Genomic DNA, 27,173 nt, shown 5'->3' with positions numbered 1-27,173 from the left:
CGTGGTTTTAGTTTGGCTAAATTAGCGGATCTTAGCTATTATATCTTAATTACTTATATTTATGGCTTTTTTCACTCTTGTGTACTGTTCAAATTAAAGTTTAGATTTTATATATGTATATATAAACATAAATAATAAATCTAAATTCTAATTTGAACAGTTCATAATGGTGAATATAACTCTTTCGTTAATTGCGATTGATGGAAACTTTCAGTAAAGTCGAAACTTGTTCCGCCTTGAATATATAATTATCACTAAATTTTACTTTATATTAATATCTCATATGGCTCGGTTTTGGCATATTATTAAATTGCATTTGTTAATTATTAATATAACGAGCTGGTATTTTTCCACAATATTTTTCACAATATTTTAAATATGAATATAATTTATGATATATTATTACAATATGTACATATATTAAATATTATATCATAATGTATAATAAATATTAAAATAAATATTGTTTTAACATAAGGAATAATTTATCTTTTAATATAATTTTAGTTTGGAATTGAATTTTGACAAGATATATAAAACGAATAATAGGAAAGTAAATAATGACTTTGTGTTTTATTTTCTATCCAGACAGAATGTTACAAACAGAATGTTTAGATAGAAAATGAAGTGCAGAATTATCAAATTTTAATTTTTTGTTTTATGGAATAGAATCTTTATTTTTCTCAGCATTGCAAAGAAACAGATTGTTTTTTTAATATAATTCGTTGTAATTAATATAATTTTAATATAATAAGTTTTTAATATAATAAGTTGTAATTAAACTCTAAATTAAAATTATTATTAAAGTAAATTTCTCTTTATATATTAAGTATGTGCTTGAAAATTGTAGTTTTCTCATTAATGAAGTTTATTTCACGAAAAACATTGTTTTTTTCCCAATCGTTTATATATCTTAATTTCTCGCGAAGGAAAACTCCACTTTAATTTGGTCACAGAATCCGTCATAAAAATATCTGGTGATTTTAGGATATTCGATGTACAACACAATTCCTGTTACTAACATGAATATTGTACCAATTCCAATTTATCGAATTATGATCTTAACATTAGATAAACATTAGATATATCTCGTTGGAAATAATCCTCATAGAGTCAAATGGTGTCGTTATCCATCTTTTCCTCGCAGCATGAAATTCAAACTTTTGCAACGAAAGAGGTGAATGATATCGTGGGATTGGGGACGATCCATCTGACCCAGCGACGGACTATCTACCCTACGACATCCGAGGTCGTGGCACCTACGTAAACGGTACCTGCCTTGCTCACAAGGTGCGTGAAGGTGTCCGTGGGGAAGCGCGCGCTCCCCCTCACCTGCATCGCACCACGCAGTCGCACTACGCAGCCGGGGGTGGTGGTGACGGGTACCAGGAGAGAGGGTGCGAGGTAGCCTGCTACGGCCGGGTCGACGCCGACGATCGTCAGAGCGGCGTCGCGACGCGAGCCTTCCGCGTCCGTCGATTTCGTTGCCCCCGTGTCCAATTCGTTCGTCATCCGGTTCAGGTGTGATTCGCTCGGCGCGACACCGGAGGAACCAGGAGGACCCTTACTTGTTACATTACCCGGCAGGATATACCACGACGTACGGCCGTCACCGCCAGAAAAGTTTACCGCGACACCGAAAGCGCCACGACGGCGTAACAGGTACGCGTTATCAACCATCTTTCTCCCACGGTACCCTCGCGAATCTCCTGAGGATTTAACGGGCGCGGAAGAGCCTGGAGCGATCAACTATCGCGACTCGTATCTCGTTCGAGCGATCCACAAAGTGGATGTTGCATTTTCCCGCGACGGAAAACTGCATTCCGCATCGGATATCCTGTTGCGTCGCACTACTGCGACGACCTGCGCTTTATCGCGCAACATTATTATAATCAGCTGGATAAATGATTGTGATCGAATGTAATCTATCAATTCAATCGATCTATCAATTCACCGACAATCAATGAGAATTTGTATCTTTGGTTCGTTAAATTGTACGATAAAGTTTTCAGTGACTTATTCTGCAGCATAAAAGTCGATTGTTTTATCTCTTTGCCTATGAATGATTGCAAATTATCGTTATATATATAATACAAATTTTGATAGTAATTTTCATTTTTTCAACTATCGAAAATGACGATCTATGTTTGAATTGCTTGAAACAATAAATTTTCATTTGTTTTCTTCAAAATTTCTGAATTTAGATTGTTATAAAGATTTTGAAAATACCAACGATTTTATGATTATAAAATCATTAAAAAGTGTGGTTGTATTAATTCTAATATTTTAAAACATTTTGACCGGCTTAAAAATATGATCACATCTTAAAAGCAAAGGTCTCGCGTATTAATTTTTATCCACCCGCCAAGTTTCAATGCACTGAAAAAGAAAATGTTATAACAAAGCATTGTTTTAATTAAAAATAATTTTTTAATTCAATAACACTATTAATGAGATAAATATCTCATGCTCTTATTTTAATTTGTTGAAATTTTATTTGTTTTATTCATGTTATAATTGAACCAACAACATTACTTTTAATTAAAATAATGCTGTTGATATAACATTATTTTTTTTCAGTGTGAAATTATTAATTATTTCGTGACGTAAATTTGCCATGAAATTGTCCTGCTTTAAGAAAAAAAATGTAACGTGTTAAGTGTGTGAAAACACTTAACACGTAATTCTCATAAAATTGTTTGTGCACGAGACAATCGAACAGGTACGCCATATTTAACTTCGTACTACTGGAAAGTAAATAACTCATCGACTTCGTTAAATCAATTCTGTCTTTGAACGAATCGGAAATAAGTTTTCTCAAATATCACTTAAGTACTGTTTCTGACAATATTTGTTGAAATTCAACTTTGTGATGAGTTTGCCATTTTAAGTAATCCGGGCATCAAAAGCGGAGTCTCTTCAAAAGAAATATAATAAATTTTATGAATATTTTAAATTCAATACGCGTATCGTGATTCCAATATTTGCAAAATATGGTTTATGTTGGAAATATTAACACTTCGACTCGATGATCTATTCGCCAATAGGGAAATTATCAGTGGAACGCAATCCATAATCATATAACATGATAGAAAAAATGTGATAAAGTTGCGATAAAATATTAATATTTTACATAGGTGGAATAATAATATTGAAATATCGATGAACGGTGACATTTTCTTTGAAAATCGTACGCTTTCAAAGGAAATTGAGTTGAATTTCTCATCACGAATATTTGGCAGCATGCCGATATTGCTACATATATTGCTTATAGGTGCTGAGGTTAATCTGCATGACAGATATCTAAAAAAAAATTAAACTGATTTTTCCTTGAAGAAAATTCCGATATTGTACTTTGCAAGTTTTGAATATTTTAGTAACAAAGCCTCGAATTTCTTTTTCATATATTTCAGGAAAACTAAGAACTTGCGTTGTTCGCGAAAGGAATATTAATTTTTAACACAAACAAGAAACGAAGAAGGCTGTATTCAGCAAGCGGGTCTTCGTGCCTACTAATATTTTTGCATGAATTTTACAACTTTCGGTTTCAAGCAAACAATGCGCTAATCAATTATTTGTCAGTTTTGAAATATAATTCTAAACGAAGGCTGGGATAATAACTAATAAATAATTGGCGCGTAATTTGCTCGAACTGAAAATTGTGAAATTCACGCAAAAGTATTATTAAGCATCAAGACCCTCTTTGACCGAATATGTCTGTTTTTGCTGATTTATGTGGAACGTTTCTCGATTTTCATTTTCATTTTCACTATTAATAATTTTTAATATAATTAAGTTAATTAGTTTTAATATAATTATGTTAAATATTATTGTTTAATATAATTATACTAATCAATATAATTATATTTAAATATTGTTAAAATTTAACATAATTACTATAATAATTCAGTGTCCGACACTTTAATGAAAAAAACTTCTAGATAATCAATGAATTTGTTGAGAATTATCATCGGTTTTCTGGGTTAGGTTACTCAGTATACATTGTTCATGTGCAATCAACTAACTGATATAATGCGTGATAATCATTTATGCAGTAGTGCTTTACGGTCGATATAACAAGAAATAGGAAAAACTACTTTATATTTTTTCCCTCTTTCTATCTCTCTGTTGTAATCTTCAGAGAAATATTAACTATACTCGTGAGGAGCGCATATAACCGTAACTCTAGCGATCTCTAATAAAAGCCTACGATGGCTCTCTGAGAAATGTTTCTACGAATATCAGCAGTCCTCAAATGAATATACCACGGGCCTTTTAAGAGATCTTTCCATAAGGAACTTTGAAACGCGAGCACTTGCGCTTTTCTCTCTTGGCGATCATTCGAGAGCATGGATAAGCGTTGCATTCGATGCGAGAGCACTCACGTAATAATAGTTACTCGAGTGGCGATAATTCTTATTGGAACAGGAGCCAATATCGATCGCCCCAAGAAAAGAGCATTCACGTATTACAATCTCATGATAGAAGAACGCGATAGTTCGTTTGTTATAATTGATGTCAGCGAATAATTGATGTCATGTGAATAATTGAATAACTATATTTTATATATCTATGTATAACATAATTTATGCACAGCTATATATTTTTATACGATAGCAATATTTCTGTTGATGAATGGAAATAAGTTGTCTCTCACTCAACTTTTTAATAGTTTTAAGTACAGCTTTGGTCTTAAGTATAAAGCTCTTAGTTTATTATTTTCTTGAAAAAAGCATATTATTTTCTTAATAAAAGCCAAAAAAGTAACAAAATATTGAAATTGTTATAGAAATAAATATTATTTTTAAATAAAACTTTTTAAATAAAAATTTATTTTTTGTTCGATATAAAACGTTTGTAACAATTTATCGTTATGATACTTATGCCCAAGGCTGTATATACAAAGGGAGATAGTAAGCTTTTCTATTTGAAAGGGAAATATATTTACTCTGTTAATGAATTTCAGTCTGGGGTCTCATGGTCCAACGAAATCATGTAAATAAATATTTTAACACGTGCGCAGTAATAAAAGACTTATCTCTAGTATATATGATTGCTGCGATTAGAACAGTATTAGAATTTATATTCTTGTCATAGCGATAAGAATTTTATTTAAAATCCTCTTAGCTTCATTTTTCATATTGGACATCACTCTGCATTTAACATCCGAAAGAAAATATTACGGGAAAATATTACTCTTTACTACTATCGTATAAAAGATTATTCCAAGACAGATTATTTTGTAGTAAAGAACGATGTCACCTCGCAAGTACTTCACTCAAGGAAGATTATTGTCGATCAGGAACGGCAGTTATTCAGGCAAAACTTTTCTAGGGATAAAAAGTCCTATTTTGCACTGAAACATGCAGCTTCATTCATCATCGTTATCCGTCACGGATAAAACTTGGCCTCGTCTGCGCTATTCGTTGCAAACTTCAGTTAAAATTCGCAAGATGGGATTTCCCGGCGAAGCCGTTGGCTGTTTCGCATGAAAAACACGCTACGGCTTCCGTTCCTGCGAATTAGGCCGCGAGATTGTTGATGAAACTAATGTTCCTATAATAAGAGTTAGAACAAACCGTCACCAAATACTACAGAGACTATAGACTATAGATATACAGAAAATATGACACGTCATGTAACTGAGTTCAATTAAATGACCATGATATGGTTAGAAGTAACATTCTTTAACAAACCTCGTGTAAATATTATACTGCCAGTGCTAGATAATATCAAAAACATGAAAGATGACATCAAATACGTGATTTTCTGCAATTTGCTTGTAACTTGCGGTTGTGTTGGCTATTGCAACTTATTTGAAACTAGCGGTTAGCTATTACATATGGCGGATTTCGGCAGTCAATCAAAAGTTGCGACCACATTGTCCTAACTCTTATTATAGAGATACTAAATGAAACAAACAAAAAAGTTGTGCCTTGTTTTCGAAATGCGCTCGATCATAAATGGATTATGCGATATAACAATATTAAAAAGCTATTCATGAAGTTTCACCGCAAGCCATACCAATATTTTTGTTTTCAACAAAAGTCGTGTACTCGTATGAATATTGATATTACGGCGGTAGCATAAGCAAGTACGCCAACGCAGTAGTGGTTAACTCAAAAAAGTAAACGCTCGTGCTTTTCAATATTGATGGTAATCATAATCGTGAGCTTTCTATCCAAGTAAATCCTCCACGACTACGTCGAACCATGAGAACATTGGTTAAACCTTTCGAGCTAAATGGGCCGCAGCCTTGGAGGCGTCGCATCATCATTTCATATATACGTTTCCATTAATATGAGCCCAAAAAGAGAGTCACGATGATGCAACTAATTTTCCCCATTTTGCGAAAAAAAAGGAAAAGCTTATGAAAGCATTTCGTATAGGATTTAATCACCTAATCATAGCAGCTTTTAAATTTATAAAAAATATCTTTATCTTCATCTTGCTTTAAAACTCTTATTAAGCATGAATTCTGACTAAACTTTTTATATCGTTACTGATTTATATTGTTTGATATAAGTTTATGTATAAGAGGCGTTTAAAAAATTAATTCTATTATAGATTTTTTTGTAGTTAAGATTTTAATTATATTAAAATTTTTATTAACTACTTTAAGTGTGAAAGTATCTAGTGTTAATTTTTTAAAACACTTTATACAAAATATTCAAAAAAATCATTCATAAATTATTATATCGATATATCAATGAAGATATAAAAAGTTCAGTTAAAATTCATGCCTAATAAAAATTTTAAGAGAAGATGACATAAAATTTTATAAATATTGTAGAAGCTGTACGTTTAGGTGATTAAATCTTATGCAGAAGTTAGTAAAAATGTAATCCTTTCCGAGTTGCAAAGCTTTTACGATTTTAAAAGTTTCAGTAGAACAAGCCAACATGTTGTGAGCCCAAAATGTATTCCATTAAACCTACTCTACGTATTTGATCTATCTTTCTCGTGTTTTTGAGATGCAAGATTTCTTCGATTCAATCTCGAATTCATTGCTTTTCTTGCATCCTGTTTCGTATATCTATCCCACATCCCTTCGAGTAAAACGTCAATTTTTGCTAGCTTAGAATGTCTGAAAGTGAACTCCACATGGCATATCGTTGTCAAACAAGTTGTTTGAGGTCCACGAGCCTAGCGCGTGACAGCTGCGTATCGAATTTCCGTTTCGAGTATTCAACAAGTATCCCTACAATACGATCGGGTGAATTGAACCGACGCATCGCTCGATGCATCTTGAAAATTCCAAGTGGGGCGTTAGGTCAAGTCTTTAGCACGCGCGTGCCAAACATTCCGCTACTTAATTGGTCTCGTAGCTCTCTCTCTCTTGATTGTTCAGCAAAGGCTGCCGATATATCTAAAGCGAGAAATAAATCTTATAATTTTGATATTCAAATACACACAATGCAACCAAATAAAAAAAGCTAAGAATCAATTTCTTTTTTATTTTTAAATACGCATTAAAAACGGAAATTAATAAAAGTAATTTATATTTTACAAATTATAGCTTCAATAATAAAAATAAATTATCAACATAAATCGACGTAATTATTAATATGTGTAGAAATAATATATTATAAGATTAACAATTTAAATATAAAATATGTAACATGAAAACATTTCTATTCATTTTGATGTAGACTCTTTAATGTGTTTTTTACAAATAAAAACATTTGCAGTAATGAAAAAGAAATAAAAAGGTATAAATTAATTTTGTATTATTTAGTGATACATATTACTTTAGGTTTTATTCTTTTAATTCATTTTCGTTGTTCAAAACGTTATCTTTCTGTAATACTCTGTATTATCGTGAACTACATACATGTGCCATTTAATATTTGATGATTATAAAGATAATGTATGAAGTCATCATATTACGATATTCATCACATAAGAAGAAATGTGATATCAAGCACGAAAAATAAATTCATAATGAGATCTTGTCCTAGAGAAAATAGTTCAGTCCAATTCAATTTAAACGAAATAAGTATATCTGACTTATGACGTCACCTTATTTTAAACGACGCGTCGTGACGCGTGTCTTAACGTCCAGAAGGAACTGGCGTCAGGACGTGAGCGGAATACTTTATGCACATAACTGGACTGAGATTTCATATTTTTGTCGTCAACGTCGGATATTGCACGTAGTAGAAAATCGAAAAATCCACTTAATAAAGATATTAAACATTAATATATTTTTCACGATAATAGTTAAAAGAACGGTTATTTAAAACCTACAGACGAAACTGGATCTCAGATGCTTAAATAATTTCTATGTGAATTTACATATTAAATATGTAATCGTTTGAACTGTACACTAAATTGATTTTTCGGCTTCATAAACACAATTAAAAATATTACCTCGGCCGAGAGTTGAGGTAATTATTGCGAAGAATATTACTAAGGCCTCGGTGATCTAAAGGCTCGCCCGCAAAACAGAGATCCGGGTTTGACTCTCGGCCGAGGTAATATTTTTCGCAATGAAAATTAATTATTTACAGATTTTAATGTGTCACTCAGCATTATTAAGATTATTTGAAAATGCGAAAAAGCATCAAATTGTTAAATTGCTAGTCAATACTAACTGATATTACTAGTTACTCGATAGTTTAGCAGAGATAGTGTTTCAAGACCGAAAAATCATTTCAGCGCGCGTTTCAAAGGATTACATACGTATATAAATTTATACAGAATTATTCAAGCATTTAAGATCCAGGTAGATCGTTTAAGGCATTGATTCTATAGTTCGTGTTATCACATATATGTCTATAATATATTATATTGTTTATATTCTTTGATTATATATCAGATTTATAAGATATAATTTTTATTCACAACTTTTTTACTTTTTTCTTTGAGGCCCGTTTTCACAATATATTTATGGTTAAAGAAATGGTACTTAAAGAAATTAAAGATATTATCAAGAAATTCATCAATGATATTCATTCAGTTTTTCTTGATAATCTTAAATCTTTAAGTAACCATATATTGTGAAAATGTGCTTAATAATAATAATAATAATAATATATTTAATAATAATAATAATATATTTAAAAAATTACACTTTTAAAATTTACAATTAACGTTTTCATTCGCAACTTTTTTTATTCCTCTTTCTAATAAGCTTATTTAAAAGACTGCATTTTTAGAATTTATAATTAACATTTAAATTTCTTTTTGTGAAAGCAAATGTGCGCTTCAACCAATTTTGAAAACTGAAATGCGAGCAATCCAACTGGAGAATTAATTATGGGTCATTATTGTCGTAGCAATTCCACGTCGGATTTTATTAAAATACTATTTTATTAAAAGACGTATCATCGGCATGGTTGACGCCGAAGGTAATTTTTTCAGACTTGTGAAAATATGTTCGCTTTTGCCATCAATTGGAGAGTACCATTTGCGGCAAATGCGCAAGGCTCATCCTAGATTATTTCTCGGGAAAATGCCATGACCAATTAACGTCAGTCTCATCCTAGGAGGAAAGACACAACTGAGAGTAAAAAAATGGACAGGAAAAGAGGACGTATAGATTCGATTCAATAGCAATGATAAATTTTTTGACGAACAAAGTGAAAAAACGTGTCTATTATAAAAAACTAAATAAATTAAAATGAATTAAACGAGATTTTTATTTCTGTAAGATTTTTGTAAATCATTTTCCATTTTTATGAGGCATCGCATACAGCGATTTTAGAAAAAAAAAGAAACTGATTTTATTCTTTTATATTATATTTTGCATATAATTTTATGCAAACAAAAGACGAAAATTAAAAATTTTATTCTGCATCATTAAGGCGCGATATTTGAAAGTCCAGTGCTTTTTAGCTTACGATAGCTTACGAAAGTGCGAAATGCTGTTCGCCAGCGTCTTAAGAGGAATGCACAATCTCAAGAACGTCAACTTCTACGCGAAAGAATGTCCTGGTGATCGCAAAGATCTCTGTCTTTCCGATTCAAGAGAAAGACAAGAAAAGAGAGGCACACGTACATATAGACAGAGAAAGAGAGAGAGAGAGAGAGAGAGAGAGAGAGAGAGAGAGAGAGAGAGAGAAACTGCTGTACGTCGCTCAATTAATCCCCTCGCTGTAATTACAACCCGCTCTCGTTATATCCATGAAATTAAATTCCTCGTCTCCTTGGCGCACATCGGCCTCCTCCTTCCCAGACATTAAGTCCGGTGAGTCGATTGCTCGCATTTTGAGACGGCTCGTTAATCACGCCGCAATCAGTTAAGACGCGGACAAAAGTTCCGTCGCGGTACTTGTCTTTAGCGTGGATGCAACGCAAACGCAACTCAATGACATCGATGCCGAACATAGTAAAGTTATATTAATCCCCTTTTGTCGAGTGGCGCGTTTTAAAAAAAATTAATGCTGCAGAGAAAATGTTTTCTCACTTGACTTGATAGCATTTTCCTTTCAGAGCAATTTTTGTAAAATTTATTCTCTAGATTATTTTACATAATTTTTTTAAATTTAAATGGAAGAGAGTGAAGGAATCACGAAGACCCAAGGGATCCAAGCCGATATATACTTTATCGAAGAAATGTTCTAAAGACATCTAACAAATTATTTTAATCTATATCTACACGGAAAGAATTTTCTTTTAAAATTTACCCTGAAAATATGTTCTGTATAATACAATATTTTAAAGTACAATACAATATATTTTAAAGATTTGTATCATTTTAGTTTGAACTAAATTTTAGTAAATTAATTTTAATAAAATTAATCAAACTTATTTTATACTTTATTGTAGTTTTATTAATGAATGAGAAAGATTTACATTAAAATTCTTTGAAATACAATGTTATCCTACGATTGTCATATTTTCAGTAAATTCTAAGAAAAAATTCTCTCCGTAGTGAAATAATTTTTGAATATATTGATAACTCGCAGAAATATTACAGGTGAATCTTAAAACTACGAGTAATTCTAAAACTTGACTTATTTAAGAAAAAGAATGTTAAATCGCGTTAATTTGTTACATAATGTTACTTTTTTTATAATTTGTATTATTTTATTATAAAAAGGAGAAGATCTACTATGAGAAAAATGCTCATAATAGATGGAATTAGCACTCTACTGGCGAACGCGCTCGTTGATTGATGAAACTCGCTTTATCTCGCACGTTTTTTTTTTTTGATGAGGCATTTGATTTCCTAAAGTCCTAAATAATGTTCCTCCTGCGCTCTTTTTTAAGATAAGCCCCAAAATTACATGGTACTAATGCATTCCGGTAATGAGGAGTTTGCAGATGGCACGTACCTCTCTAACAATTCCATCTTATAGATATACATGTAAAGCGTGAGTGCTAATTCGGTTTAGTAAACCGATGCTTGCACTGCTAACGACAGTGTTTCCTTTAATTATTCCTCGCCCTTTAATTATTTATCAGCCTGCGAGTACTCATTATTAAATCAATTTCCACAGTTTACTTAAATAATTATTAACATTTACCTAAATACACATAAGTTTACGTTTAAATATTTTAACGATGATTATAATAAAACTCCGACGTTATTGCTTGAGTAGTTTATGGATCCTTACGTATTAATTGTAAAGAGGAATGAATTATTCCTTAATTTAATTTTTTAGTTTTTTAATTATTTAATTATTAAATAATATTGTTTTAATATTTACGTAGGAAAATGTTTACGTTTAAATATAATAGTTTTAATATAATAGTAATAATAAAGTTACGACATTATTACTTGATATTCCTAGTTTATAAATCTTTATTAGTTATTAACTGTAAATGCAGACAATACATTATTTTTTTATGTTTTAGTACTTTGATGACTTTAAATTGTTTTTATAATTTCTTGATAATTCTACATTTCTAGAACATACAAAATTTTTAATTTGTTATATTTTTTAGACATAGATAGAAATATTCTATTTTACCACTATATTACATCTTATAATCAAAAGGTCGAGATAGGGTATTGTTTGTTATGTCTAATATTGTGTATATTCCTGTGCGTTTGTATATGTCAGAGGTGAATATGATATTGCAGACGCCTACACAATAAATTCTATAGATTGCAAGGGTAATCTAAAGGCTAGAGAGAAAATAAAACGTAGCCTTCGCTTGATGACTTTTGTCGTTCAGTTCATGTATGTGACGGTAGCAACAGGTTTCTTTAGATGGTGTGTGCTGCATTAGCATTCGTGCATCTTCAGAAAATTTTATCGAAATGTTTTCATCTCATATGTGCTAACACAGAAAAATTCAGGATCACAAACACATATACATATAAGATTTTTTAAAAATATTCCTGTTATCTACAGACTTAGAGAGAGAGAGAGAGAGAGAGAGAGAGAGAGAGAGAGAGAGAGAGAAGCAACTTGTGTAAATATTTTAAATTTAACAAAGATTTAATATCTAAAAAGATTAAAGGAAATAGAAAAAAGATTTAAATCTTAAAGACATTTCTTTGATCTGTCTAAAAATTTACATAATCATAAAAAAAATCATTTTCTTATCGTAAATAAATAATCTTTTTCTCATCGTAAATAAATATTACAAAATGCAATTTTACATAAGAATCAAGATAAACGAGAAATTAAATAACTTTTAAACCAGTAAGACAATTGTACTTAAATTTTACGCGGATATTTAGACGAAATAATAGAACAATATGCGAAATTTTTATATTTTTGATAATGTTTCGAGATGTGACATATATATCTTTAATCTTGGATAAAGATCCAAATGTGGCGAAGAAGATTGAAAATTTCTTGAATACCGTATATCTGATTATTACATTTCGTCTTGTATATTTGTGCACCGTAACGTATTCGTAGTGGCATTCGACGCGAAACTTCGAGCACGAGAATTCGTAACGAACTTACTGCGCGAGTCGGAAACATCACGGTTGCATTCTCGTGGTTGCAATTGCTGCTATAGCGCGCGGACAGCCGCGAGGGAAGGATGCGGGAAGGATGCAATGTTAACGTTCATTCCGACGTTAACATTGCATGTAAAGAAATGTCAGAATGGATCCTGCCTTTGCTATCTACATCGTCGCCTATCATCTTTGTGCTTCGTCAGGTACGCGCGAGTAAGTTGTTCCCGGCGTCCGTCTCTCGCTTGAAGGAGGAAACGTTGAACTGTAGTTTCTCCTAATGATGTTTCTCGACATTCTATGCTTATAACTAAATGGTCCTCGACAAAGGATGCGATCGACGTCCTCAATTGCGTCAGGAACTCGTTCGATACGAGCGCTAGATTTTATTTGCATTTGTGTTTTCTCTTATTTTCACGCGCAACTCAGATTCCAAAGCAGCTTTAATTGTTAAATTGCAATTATTCTAGATAGTAAGAGTTTTAACTCTTCGTTAACGATGTGTCTATTGGATTCACTCGATTATAAATCTCTTTGCCAAAGGTGTCAAACAATTCAGTTTATTTTAGGCTAAACCGAGACGAATTCGATCAATTTCTCTTTGATAAAAAAGTAATAAAAAATATTATTATTAAGTTTTATTTTAATTCTTAATTTTTGAATTATGTTTTAGATATATAATAAAATAATACATACACATGGTATTTCTTATTGTACAACGAAAAAATAAAAAAGAAAAAATTATTCGATTTACTTCAAAGTTAAGATAATAAAGCAGTTTATCAATTTATTAGACTGATTTAACAAACTAAATACTGTAAAAATGTTTCAACATATCTTTTTATTACAAAGTCACAAAATTCATGATTTTTTTTGAAATTGTAAGTTTTTATGAGACAAAATTTTTTTATATATTCACGGTTTTTGCGCTTTGTCGTTTATTGATATTGAATCGCAATATAGAACTGCTGTCTATTGTTTCCAGTGGAAGCGCGCGAAAGTAACTAGTACGATAAAACTAGAACTAACAAATTCAACGGCAATTGTTGACTAACGATCTCAAAGCTTATATTGATTTGATTCGCTCTATATGATCCGATTCGTCTCGGTTTACCTCATGTTACATCTGCAAATTTAGATTGCACTAGTTTACAGTAAAAGTTATTTTGAATGGATTAGATTTCTTGCAGATTTTTGTATGTTGAAAACGATGCGGCAAGTCAAAAATTCAAGCACGAAAAATGAATTTTATTGCAATATCAAGAAATTAACAGCTACAAGAAATTAAAATTATTATATAACAGCTGTTTTCTTCTGTAGAGAATATTTTAATTTTCTTTGCTATATTCTCGTTATAATGTAATATACATGATAGGCCAAAAATCTGGACAATCGAATATTTCATAAACGAAACATATATATCCAGACTTTTGATCCATCCTTACATATTTTTATATTACACATTATGGGTTGTTTATACATTAAATTTTAACAATATCCAATTTATCCGGCTTCATGTATTAATCACAGATAGCAGCCGCTTTTGTCCTCGAAGAGCGAGTAAAAGCTTTTTATCCGGCCCGCAGCTCTCTCTCATTTTTTTTCCTTTTCTCTTTTACTGTCGTTATTTGCAGTTTCTGATTTCCAGTGGCTTAGTTTTACGTGTTATATACCCCTTGTCTCATTTAGAGGAACAAATGCGCACAAAGCAGGCAGAAAACTGTTCAAAAAGGAATGATAGATCTCTCAGATAAAGTGAGTCGTAGGACTTTATTGTATCTTCAATGAGAAGTTAGGAAAAGTTAACGTAATGACAGATTTACTCCACCTTACGTCATTATACACTTCGACCATGAGATATGATCCCTTCAAAGGTGCATACTAAAGATGACCAATACATCCACGTCTACGATGATCGATTTTGATGAATAGGTAGAGGATAGCACAAGCCTCGAGGTATCGACTTTGATAATACGATCGCAGCGACTGTATGACCTGAAACTATAAGTTTCGCTTTGCACACGATGATCGTTTGCAATTGAAAATATATAATTGATAATGTATATCGTAATCTCATTTATTTGTTTCCGCCATTTATATCATTGTATTTAGCTGAAAGCTAAAACAATACACCTAAAACTGAATCGTATAAATTATCCATTATCTCGCTTGCTAATAATTATACGGAACTATATTTATTTCAATTGATAATAAATTTTATTTAATTTATCTACGCTGTTCATATATCATATTTTATAATTAATTGAAGAATAATCTGTGACTATTATAGAAACAGTGCTGATATATGAAATGCATGAAGAATTTCACACTTGAATTAATCTGAGTCTGAATATTTCCACGGAATTTGACCAATTTTTTGTCACCTTTATATTTTTTCTAAGTGTGATAACTTAATGTATTGTTTGAATATTAAAATGTTTAAATGTATTTTCGTTGCAAATAATATATTAGCTATTAAGCAGTAAAACATTTTTTTTTTTAACCAATTGGCATTCATTCTCCAGAGTCCAGAAAATCTACGACTCTTTCACCTTATTGTGCCGTGCAATTTCTTTTCGAGAACAATGAGGGAATTTCGTGCGAGAAAATTCCTCGTAGCACCTGCTCTAACACAGCCACCGCAATTACATGCTTCTAGCCTGCACCCGGACATTATATTATTATAAGATAAGGTATTGCAACGGTATCAGGGAAAACGAGAGATCCTCTAGAGTTTTGCCGACCATTTTGCCTCAGGTGAAAATGTTGAGATGCGCATAAAGTGCTTTTATAGATCTATATTCCTTTGAAATCATATTTCCAGTATTACATATTTCTCGGTAATTCAGTTTCGAATTGAAAATTTGTTAAAACAAAGTTTATTCGAAATTAAATAAGAAATTATACTTCGTAATGGATTTATAGTTTAGGAGCTTGATATGCGGCGATCCTATTGTTTTTATTCATAAGTCGTTTAAAAATTGTCGGTTTTGTCTTGACGTTTCGTTGAAAAGCTCAAAGTGGAAGAAAATATAGATAAACAAACAACGATAAATATGAAATATCCCGTATAATAGGAACAAACGCGATCTTCCTTGCTCAACTGTTTGCGATCGAGAGCTCGTTATCTCGCGTTTCTACGCGCGAAATTGCGTTACTCCAGAAACGCTGTTAACGATCAATAAATAGACGCGCGCTCGATTTCGTTAAAACCAGTCGTTTCTGTCAAAGGCATTCCAATTAATTCTGAGGTTAAGTTTCGTAAAATGAATCTTGTGAGTAATGATGTGACACCTTGCGTTTTTGAGATAAAATGTAGTGTTATAAATTCTTTTTTGTAACGCATATTATTTCGCACATTAATTCAAAATTATCAAATAAAACGGAATTATATATACGACGTAATAATCGTGAAGTGAAAGGACGTTTTTAAATGCAATTAGACTACAGTCTACGAGCAAAAGAAAAACAAATTTTCAAAAAATATATAAAAAGATACGTGAAAGTATTTAATTTAAAATTAAATCCATTTATTTTTTACGTAATAATCTGTTTTATAGGAACCTATACAGAGAAAACTTTTTAATTTCTGCTAGAAATAAATGTATATGATGAGTATTACGTGTACTGTACATTGAAATCATATTTTTATTTTGATTTTGATTTGCACTAATATTTCTCTCGCAAATAATACTTTCGCGCTATTTACGTCGTGATCCTCGGGCGGATCAACTTATTGTTAACCAGTCAGAATTTTTCCGCTCCAATCCGCAGTCTCGTTGTCACCGAAATCCGAGATTAAATTCTACTTGATATCTAAGCTGGGTCTATGCGTCCCCAATTCGCTGATCGTACACGGATAACATCTTATTGAATTGTCCTATCGGCTGTTGCTATCAAGACAAATTTCTATGCATTTGGTTAACAAAATGGATCGATATTAAAAGAACAATTATTGATAACGCAGTTAGTTTTTTGCATGTAAGACTATCCGTAGAGAAAGAGAGAGAGAGAATATTTTTTAATTTTTTATTAGAATCTTTAAAGCTTTAGATAGTCAATCAATATATTGATTATACATATATACGCAATTGGAAAATTTGTATTAAATTTGACACATTTCTCGTGTTCACTTAAATTTTTATGTTAATTTAACACAAACTGAATATATTAGAAAGTAATCTGAATGTAAAAAAGTTAACACCGAAAACATAACATTGACTAAGAATTCGTAAATAAATTGTGGAAGCTTTTTTTTTAATAAAATTACATTTTATAATATGAAAAATTAACATGTATTTAATATATTTATTTTAGAATTTACATTTTAAAATACATTATTTTTATATTATTTATTATTTACTCATAAATTGTATTGTTTTAATATTGAGAAATGTTGAATATCAGCTTTACAATATTAAATTAATACGTAGATATATTAGAAATTTAATTCAAAAATTTTAATAAAGATCGGCAATACGCGAATTTTTTCTACTGTATATGTATGGAAAAATATTTTCTATTGTGTTTATCTATTCTATTGTATATGTTAAGCACATTGCGTATCTATAAAAATTAATTAATGTATCTTTATATCATTGTATTGCAATACTTTTAGATTCTTTTCAATATATTTTCTTGATTTTCCTAAATTTAATCAACTATGATTCATATGTCTGATTATATCAAGTTATTATTCACTCGTTTCAAAGTACTGTTTCAGAGATTATCAAGTATTATGATATCAATTAATGTTAATTAATATCCAATTAGCGAATTTTGATCCATTCCTGTGTTAGAGATTTTTGGAGACATTTTACCGATAATTCGAGCTATGTAATCTAATTAGCAAACGCTATAATATTAATAAAGATACTTCTCTAATAACATGAATGAAGTGCGAAATTCGAGTTATTTAAACGCTTTAAAGTATTAGAGTGAATTTGCGCGATATGAAGGTAATGGCAACAGAGGAATTGATACATCATTGATACGTGTGTAAATGGACCGCAAATCATTATGGCCCTAACGGATCATGGGCATTTCTGATAAGAATAACAAGCAGCTTACTCTCGAAGCGCGTGGCATTCGCGTTATCTCAATTCGATTAAGATTTAACGCTTTACCTCATAAATCATTCTCATCCCTCATTCCCTGAACGAGGAATATGTATATTTTTCAGGAACAATCGATACGACGTCGCTTACATATGCACATCCGTGTACGACGAAATATAACGCATACCGTGTGTCAAATTTTAGACAGATTGCTCAGCAAGTATGTTTCGCATACAAAATTTTCGAGAGAAAATGAGAAGTTCTTTTTCTCCTCACAATAGCAGATTTTATAATAATTTCAAAAATATTATAATTTTACAGAAAATTTATCGAGAGTATTAAAACATAGCTATCAAAATTATGCTCAAAGTAATGAATATTAATAAATAAACAATAACAAATAAAACTTAAAATATTAATTTGTCAATTAATTAAAGAACTCTAAATTATTTCTCTACTCACATAAGAAACAGATATATTTTATTTTTAAACGAAATATTTATTTAAAAATTGTATTTCTAGTTTTATTTGAGATATGTATTTTTTAATATTTTTAATATTTGTGTTTTTAATACATTTTTTTATGCCTTTAAATCCCTTTTCAATATATAATTTATACAATGATAATTTATCATTCTTTTATACAATTTTATTTAAGTGTTTGAATTCGCGATCACACTATAGACGCATCGTATTCCGCCTCTTGCTCATGGGGATATCCCTCGATCAGATATCCATTGCGAAACCTGGATTTCCCAGGGTAACTTACGCGCCGTTGGAAAGACAAACTTGCATCGTCGAACGAAAAGCCGACGACAGAAATAGTTCTCGTGAAGTACTTTTGCAAGTTGTGCGAGCGTAAGTGAGTGCATGGAATGTTTATATGCGCAAGAGAAAACGTTGAATGTATTTCAAGAGAGAAATGGCACTGTATAACCTGAATTTGGATCAAGATGATACTTCTTGTTAGTAAATTGCAACAATAGAAACTTTTGATAAAAAATACCTTGACCATAAGTAAAAAGCACCTCCAACAATTGACATAAACATTCTATATCTAACGAAAAATGAATTAAAAAATAGTTTTATTGAAAAGTATTGTTAATATTTATTTTTATAACAATATTTTAACTTCCTCTTTGAACCAGTGATCTCGTCACTCCCTTTGTATTAAACTCTTCGTTCATTTTTTATGAAACTTGGCCTATAAGGTAATTTTATAATACTTTATTTGAATTTGAATACAAAAATAGATGATATAGAATATAAAAATAGATGATAGACAATAGTAGATGGAAATTATTTGATTACCATAAAACTCGGTTTTAGAAAGTTTTTAAATTGTGAAATAACATTAAGTTTCCAGTTTCATTTTATTTGAAGCTCATCATAGATATGATTAGTATAAATTTCCAAACTGACTTTCAAATTTTGATTAATATTATGATACTAGATTTTTGTTTATGATGATTGCCATCTTTTTGACATTTGATATTGACAGGCTATTTAAATTAAAAATACCGTAAACCTAAAACAGAATTTTACAACAATCAGATCGTTTTTTTGATATTTGAATTTAAAGAAATGTGAATCAGAATTCAATTTAGCGACCCCGAAAACTTTTAGAAAGTAAAATCTTCCATAAGTTACTTTATTAAAAAGCTTTGGTCCTTAAAGGGTAAATACTTTGTTAGTTATTTTTCTTTGGCTTTTAATATCGTCAATACTCTTTTGAGGGAATAAATTGAGAATACTTTATATTACCTAATAAATTAGTAATACTTTATATTATCTAATAATTTGGGTTTCAAAATTTTAAATTTTCTCTTTGCAAACGTACGATAGTTGCGAGACTCTTATAAGTATAATAATGTGTCTAATTTACGAAAAATTGAAGAAATTAAATGATGTAGTGAAGTTTCCTATATAAAAATTTAGAAACACATTGATACTAATCACAAAATTTTTTTCTATTAATAATAAGGATGTTATGATGCCAGAAATTTTACTTGCTTAGTTAAGACATTAATAGTCATGAATGATTATTGGTTACAGAACACTTAAAAGCTTTGTTTTTGTGCAAACAAGCTTTTATAAGATTAAAGCATTATTGGATTGTACAAGTTACACTGAAATTGATCCGAGAAATTCATAAATACCATTGCTCGGATAACGACAAGAAACGCTTGTATTAGCCGTATTACCACAACATATTTTTTTATATCTTATTCACAATATCACATCGCGACATAATATGGATAGTGGTTGGAAATCGCGGGTCATTTTACTGCATTGTTGTTACATAATCATGAAGTATCCCCGCGGGATATGTCAGATTACATACACTATGTTTACTTGTAGTGTATAATGAGAGATGCTTGCAACCAACGCAGCGGGAAAGTAAACATTAATTAATTAATATCGAAATTCATATAACTCATATTACTGTGATTTGGATATATAATAATCACGACAATCACTGTTACAGTGTATCTATGGTGCCCTTCAAAACTCTAAGTACTATGAATAGTTAATACGCAACAAAGAATAAATTGTATCTATGGTAAAATTGGTTTTTATTAACATTTTGTATTGAATTTTTATCATTTAAATATTAATTTAATATAATTCGATTATGTAAATATTAATAATATTTAAGATTTCTCATACACACATTATCTCAAGTTTTATTTTGAGCGAATAGTTTACAAAATAAAAAGAAATAACAATCATCAAACAATCGGCAGTTCACAAACGGTAATAATAATAATAATAAAATAACACATATCAGAAATAGATATTTTATTAATAATATTAATATAATCTTAATAATATTAATATAATATTACTGTTATTATTTATGAAATAATTTTTGCAAATATCTTCTTTCGAGTTCATATTTGTTTACATCTCTGGAAAGCACGATCAGACAAGGAAGAACTGAGAATCTAACAAGAGCGCATGGATAAAATTGGCGTGCTGATTGCACAGTCAGCGGATTATCAAACTGATCGATAACCAATTCATCAAGCGTGTTGTGTTACAAAACTTTCATCGACTAACATGCAATATGTTGCGGAAAATAAAATAGAAAATAGAAAATTTTAAGTAATATTTTAAAAGAATATTTTTATTGTACTTTAGTTTCGTTATCTTTTGATCCACTCTGTCAAACTGTGAGAAACACAGCTTGTTTAACAAGTTTAATTTCACTGATAATATATCAGATTTGCGTGATTTGAAGCCATTAAGAGTAGCAGAAATAGGAAAAATTAATTGGGTATGTAGGAGCAGATCAATTTTGGCGATTAGTTGAACATATTTATTTATGATTGAGTAGCGGAATATATCCAACGTATCATATGGTGTATCACGCTATTGAAAAGGACGAAATCACTCGAAATAGAGAATGATCGACGGTATAGAAGACGGCATCACAATGCTAAACAATACAATGAATGTATCGCCATTGTGTGCTGGTCGATGAAAGACCGGTAATAAGCGATAATACGAGCGCTGGCAATTCGAACGAAATAGATAACAACGAAATAAAGGCGTGGACGAGCGTCAGATGAAAATAATCGCGAGAGAGAAATCGAAGCGTGTAGAAAAATCGTTGGACCGAAAAATTCGCCGCGTTCTATTGAAAAAACAAAATGTTCGTGATATGATAAGAATCTTTCGAGCCGTTGGCAAAGAAAGAGCAGAATTTAAAATATATTTATATAATTCTAGTAATATATACTAACATTACTTTGAATATCATTTTTATTAAAAAAAATAGTAATAACGATTAGTAAAATATTAATAGAAAGAAAAGTATATAAATAATAGAAATGAAAATGTTAAAATCAGAGCACTAAGCACTATTTGTGTGTACATTAAAATTCTTTAATTACATTACATTATCAGAAGTAATTAGACCAAATGCTTTTTGGGTCATCCTGAATAATCCAAAACAATATCAGATAAATTTATTACATAAAATACAAACTAATTATTGCAGTCGATTGTAAATTAGGAAAGCTGTATTGAGATTCATAGGAAGGTGTGTCGATAAACATATACTGTGTATGAATATCAATATGTCTTCCCTGATTTATGCTATTATAATTGACTGCGATAATTAGTTTATATTTTATATAACAAATGTCTGATATTGTTTTGTAATTATTGAGGATGACGCAAAAAGTGTAGGATCAAAACGCGTAATTACTATTAATATTAAAATATTATTTTATATAAGATACCTATTAAATATTCCAAAGATTTTAAGAAGTGATTCTTCACACAAATTGAAGATGAAAACTTTATACGATTTAAGATACGGATTGTTAAAATTAAAGGAAAAATTTCTTTTTTTTTTTTATTTCTAAGTCATTTGAGTCATTTTGATAAAACTTTAAACATAAACTTTTATCAAAATAACTCGTGTGGTTTTTTGAAAATTTTTAAAAATAAAAAATTTTTCTCTCAACTTTGACACCTTACATCTTTGGAACTAACAATTATTATTTGAAACTATTATTTTAATGCATCAATTTTTAATAATAATTTATAAAAGCAAAGAAGAATTTTTTTTATAAAACAGTAATATTGCTCAATAATGAACAACTCAAAATGTTTTCCCGAAATTATATTAAAGTCGATCGCAAATCTAATAGAATTAAGAATTAATCATTTGTGTTTATATTTTCTGCTTATGCAAGTTTCTGATCGATTCATTTGTCTGAAAACAGAATAGTCTGAAAACAAACAACGAGAATAATGAGTCGAAATCTTGGAGAAAAGTGGAAGTTGTTCTCTTTGCTCTTGTACGCAACGAATCGACATTATCGCGGATGATCGAATTTATTCCTGCCCCACATTGTACTATGGATGGTTGGCGTTGTTGGTGCATACGCGAGAAAACCTGGGACAAACAAAAGTATCAAATTGGCCGACTTCGGAGCAAAAGATAAACGGGCCACCACGATAACGATAAATCAAAGCTTACTTGAGTTATCGAACATGCCGTTTGCAATGGGAAGCTCAAAGAACATTCTCGTTCATAGAACTCATAAGACATATATGAGAAAGATATTTCTTTGAGGACACAAAGGCTAAATCTTTCTTAAATGAAAAGTTTGAACTTTTTAGATTTATTATTTTATATATAATATATATATATATATATATATATTAGGTGTTGGAATTAATTCGTAGCGTTTTACAAGTGATGGGAAGTACTTTCATTAATGTATTTTTTAATGCTCATGTGAAATAAATAACATTCTTTCATTAAAAAACGCTACGAATTAATTCCAACACCTAATATATATATATCTTAGATATAGGAAATGAATTGTAATTGAATCATAATGAATTATATAAATTGTTATTTTAAAGTTACACGTAGAATTTTATTTTAGAACGAAATTATTTTCTAATGGAACAGATAGTGATATTTTATGAATGACGTGCTTCAGCATCTTTAATTCGTATAATTAATTATTTGAGATTACATTAATTCGTATCCCTGGAGGACGAAAACAGAGATAAAAAAATCTCGATAAGAGGAATGAAAATACGACTGATAATCAATTTATAAAAGTCGCTCGTTAACCATTGGCATAAAAACGCGAACGATGATACGTCATAAGAAAATAGTGTAAAAATTGACAGCTTCCTTTCATGTTATTCTCGGTTATCCGATCGATATGCCTTTTTTTTGTATCAATTATAGAAATATAAAATTTTTCCGTGGGATAATAATATATAAAATTTTAATTTCGAATTAAAAATTTTATGGCAAATTCGGTTAAGAGTGTTAGCATTATATAGTGCATGTTAAAGCCATTGTATACTATACATAATATGATTTAATTTGTATAAAAGTAAAAAGAAAATATTTTGAATTATTAAATACAGATTTTATTTAACAGCACAATAAAATATATTGAAGATTTTATGATTTAATCCGTTTTTATATTAAACGCATATTTTTATGTCAATTTGTGTACGACGCTTTAATGTGCACCAGCGTGCACAGAGTATCCAATCAAATTTGCTATTACTTGTTAACACGGACAGCAAGCGTGCGATATTATGAATTTTTGTACATTCAATACACATCACTTGTTATATTTAATGCTTTTGTTCACTCACAACTGCTACCTCAGATTGTTACGTCAGAAGCGAGAAAATATACAATAAAAATTCTTGCAAAATATATTAATGTGGAAATTATCTGTTTCCAGCATCTGTTTCGTTGTCTTTGCTTTATTTTGATATTCTTTTGTTTGATTTAACAGTGTTGTAAATAGCAAGATAGCAATAAAAATAATTCTTCGAATAAGTTAATAAAACAATATTTATAATGTATAGAATCGTAAAATATACCGAAAATTCTTCTTTTGTTATGTTAATTATTAAATATATCAGGAAATTAATTATGTATAACTAAAAATAAATTTTTTTGCGAATTTTTATTGTATTTTTCTGAAGTCACATTCTAAAAAGGTAGTAAATGGAATTACATGGGAGTATTAAGACAATTTATTACAATGTTATGTTACAGAAGTTTAAAGTAAACTTATATATCACTGCCTTATTTCAAAAGATACAATTCAAAAGATATTTTGGAGTTATTATCAAGAATACATTAGGTAAACATTATCCTATCAATCAGCAAAAATAAATTAACTGAACTTCATAAAAAATCGTAAAAATCGTCATTCAAAGAGAGTAATTTTTTTAGTGTCTGTGAAGTTAGCACGGTATTTTATTAATTTTAATGATTGTTCCGATAGCATTTTCCATTATTCTATTGTTTTTTCAAAAATAACAAAATGTTCTGTATTTTTTCTGTATTAAAGAACAATCATTATTTTTCAAAAATTAATAAAATACCGTGCTAACTTCATACACACAATTTTTTAAGGATTGTGAAATGAAAATTACAAAAAAATGATTGTTTTTTAAGTCTTAATAAAAATTATCATGTTAATAATATATTCTTTTTATCAATATTATTTGATTAATCGATAAATTTTCTTGTCAAGTTAAAAAAATTAGTTTTTCTCTTTTACTGATAAATTTAATTTTTTTAATTGCATTTCATGCACTTTAAAAAAGAGAGTGATATATTGTTTTTGAAATTATTGATCAACTATGACAAAATTTTTTAAGCCATTATATGAAGTTATTATTTAACTATCGAAAATAATTCGATTAAAATCTCTTACTCGTCACAATAGTGACCGACAAGATTTTAATTTTAGTCTCATACATACTTTACAAGCTTGATTCTTTAAATACAATTGACGCTATAAATATAAAATAAAGGACACGTTTATTTTTATATATTGCAAGAAAAATCTAATCCAACGATAAAAATTAAAATCCAACCACACCGTAAGACCGGTAGCTTTAAAATATATATATGTTTCAATGTTTAATGTCTACAAATACTATGACATGCATGCAGGGCGCGTCTTATTCGCAGAAGATGCGGTTGACCGCAATCAGACGGGTGCGTCTACTCCACTTGCAACATCGCGAAGTTCATTAGAGCAACAACGAGATGCAGTAAAACTGTAACTAACCGGCACGGACTACTAACACTCGTTGTCGCGATTCGCTTTTCCAGTGTCGAGAATACGACACACCCTGCTTCTCAATTTGCGATAACGGATGGCATACGCGACAAAAGCGCGTCGTAAAGTACCGTGTATGTCTGCCCCACATCCGATGACTATCATAAAAACTATATGAAAGAATACACGTCGGTGACATTTTTCACAGCTCTTGATTTTTTGTTATTTTTATACGATGCGGAGTAAAATAAAACTGAAACTAAATACCGATAAGTACGGATTTTTTACAAATTAGATATTTTTAATAAATATTTTATAATAGAATATCTATTTTCATTTATTATTTATATCGAAATTGTATAAGGGTCATGTTGCAAAGTTATATGAATGAATTATCTTTAGTGAATATCTGAAAGTAAAAACATTACTTTGAATATTGTTAATGAAACTGAAATTATTGTTAAAGTCCGATGGATTTCACATAAATTAAAATATTTATTTTCCTTTGTTGTACAAAAGGATGTATATAATTGTTGTATATAAGGATTAGAAAATTATGAATAGACTTTTTTAATTAATTTTTTTTAGTTTTTGAAAGAAAAATCGTACTTTGAGTATTCTTAATGAAACTGGAACTAGATACTGATAAGTCCGTTGGACTAACTTTCTACAAGTTAAAAAATATTTATTTTCCTTCATTATTTATATAAAAATTATATAAGGATTATGTTGCAAAGTTCTGGACTCAATTTCTTTCAGTTTTTGAAAGAAAGAGCGCACTTTGAACATCATTAATAACTTATTTAATGTTAAATTAATAAATTAAAACATTAAGTTAATTAAATTGCGCGCATTATAATATAATTACTGTCGAAAGCAAGATTGCTTTCAGTACCATTCTGTGTGTATTCATTATGCCGCATTGTCACGTACAACGTGTTGGAAATTTAATGCAACGAATTTTCGGGGGAGAACACATTCTGACTGAGGTTCTCGACTTGGTGCACGTTAAACGTTAATTGCCATTACGCGACGTGTTGCTAATTGCAACGTCATCACAGTATACATCGCGATGCAAATAGGGTCACATTGCAATCTAAAGCGTCAAATATTCGAGACGATGTTCTCGCAGGATTGGTTCAGAACTATAGAAGATTTTGGATAGTTTTGCTCGCGGTGCGAGAAATTGCATTCGGTGATGCCAATTAAAAGTTATTAAAGCCGTGGGAACGCGGCCAATTGACGATTGCAAACGTATAAAATTCATATAGTGTGGATAATCGATGGATATTTTTAGATATTCAGAATGTTCCCTAACTTTATAATTTATTGTTATTTGAATTTATATTTTGAAAAAAAATTCCCTCGCGTTGGGATAATAGGAAAATAATAGTTGATAAGAGTTGATAAAAAAATAGCATTTTTTAAATAATAAAAATTTACATAACTCTATACTAAAGTTGCAGTGTTCGAGTTTTGAAGACTTATGACATATAATTTTATTAATAAGGAATACATTATAACTGAAAGTATAACATGAAAAGAAAGTGAAATTATGCATTCGCTCTCTTAATTAAAACATTTTTAAAATACTCTACTGAAAAGTTGCTAATTTTGAGCTGTGTCACTTTTCTGTTAACACTACAAATTATAAAACGTTGCACGAGAAGTCAT

General features: G+C 30.0%; 1 protein-coding gene across 1 annotated transcript in view; it reads left to right on the top strand.

The window, feature by feature from the left end:
* The first annotated feature begins 1,524 nt into the window (after window positions 1-1,524).
* Window positions 1,525-27,173, top strand: part of LOC105155097 (hypothetical protein) — an 86,951-nt gene continuing 61,302 nt past the window's right edge. Inside the window, exon 1 of the mRNA XM_011071005.2 lies at window positions 1,525-1,662. The gene's annotated coding sequence lies outside the window, so the exon portion shown is untranslated. The remainder of the gene's footprint in view (window positions 1,663-27,173) is intronic.

The sequence above is a fragment of the Acromyrmex echinatior genome, chromosome 16 (genome assembly GCF_024713525.1).
Source record: "Acromyrmex echinatior isolate Ae372 chromosome 16, ASM2471352v2, whole genome shotgun sequence".
In the NCBI taxonomy this organism is placed as follows: Eukaryota; Metazoa; Arthropoda; class Insecta; order Hymenoptera; family Formicidae; genus Acromyrmex; species Acromyrmex echinatior.
The sequence above is the reverse complement of the archived record's forward strand: the minus strand, read 5'-3'. Positions and strand labels throughout refer to the sequence as shown.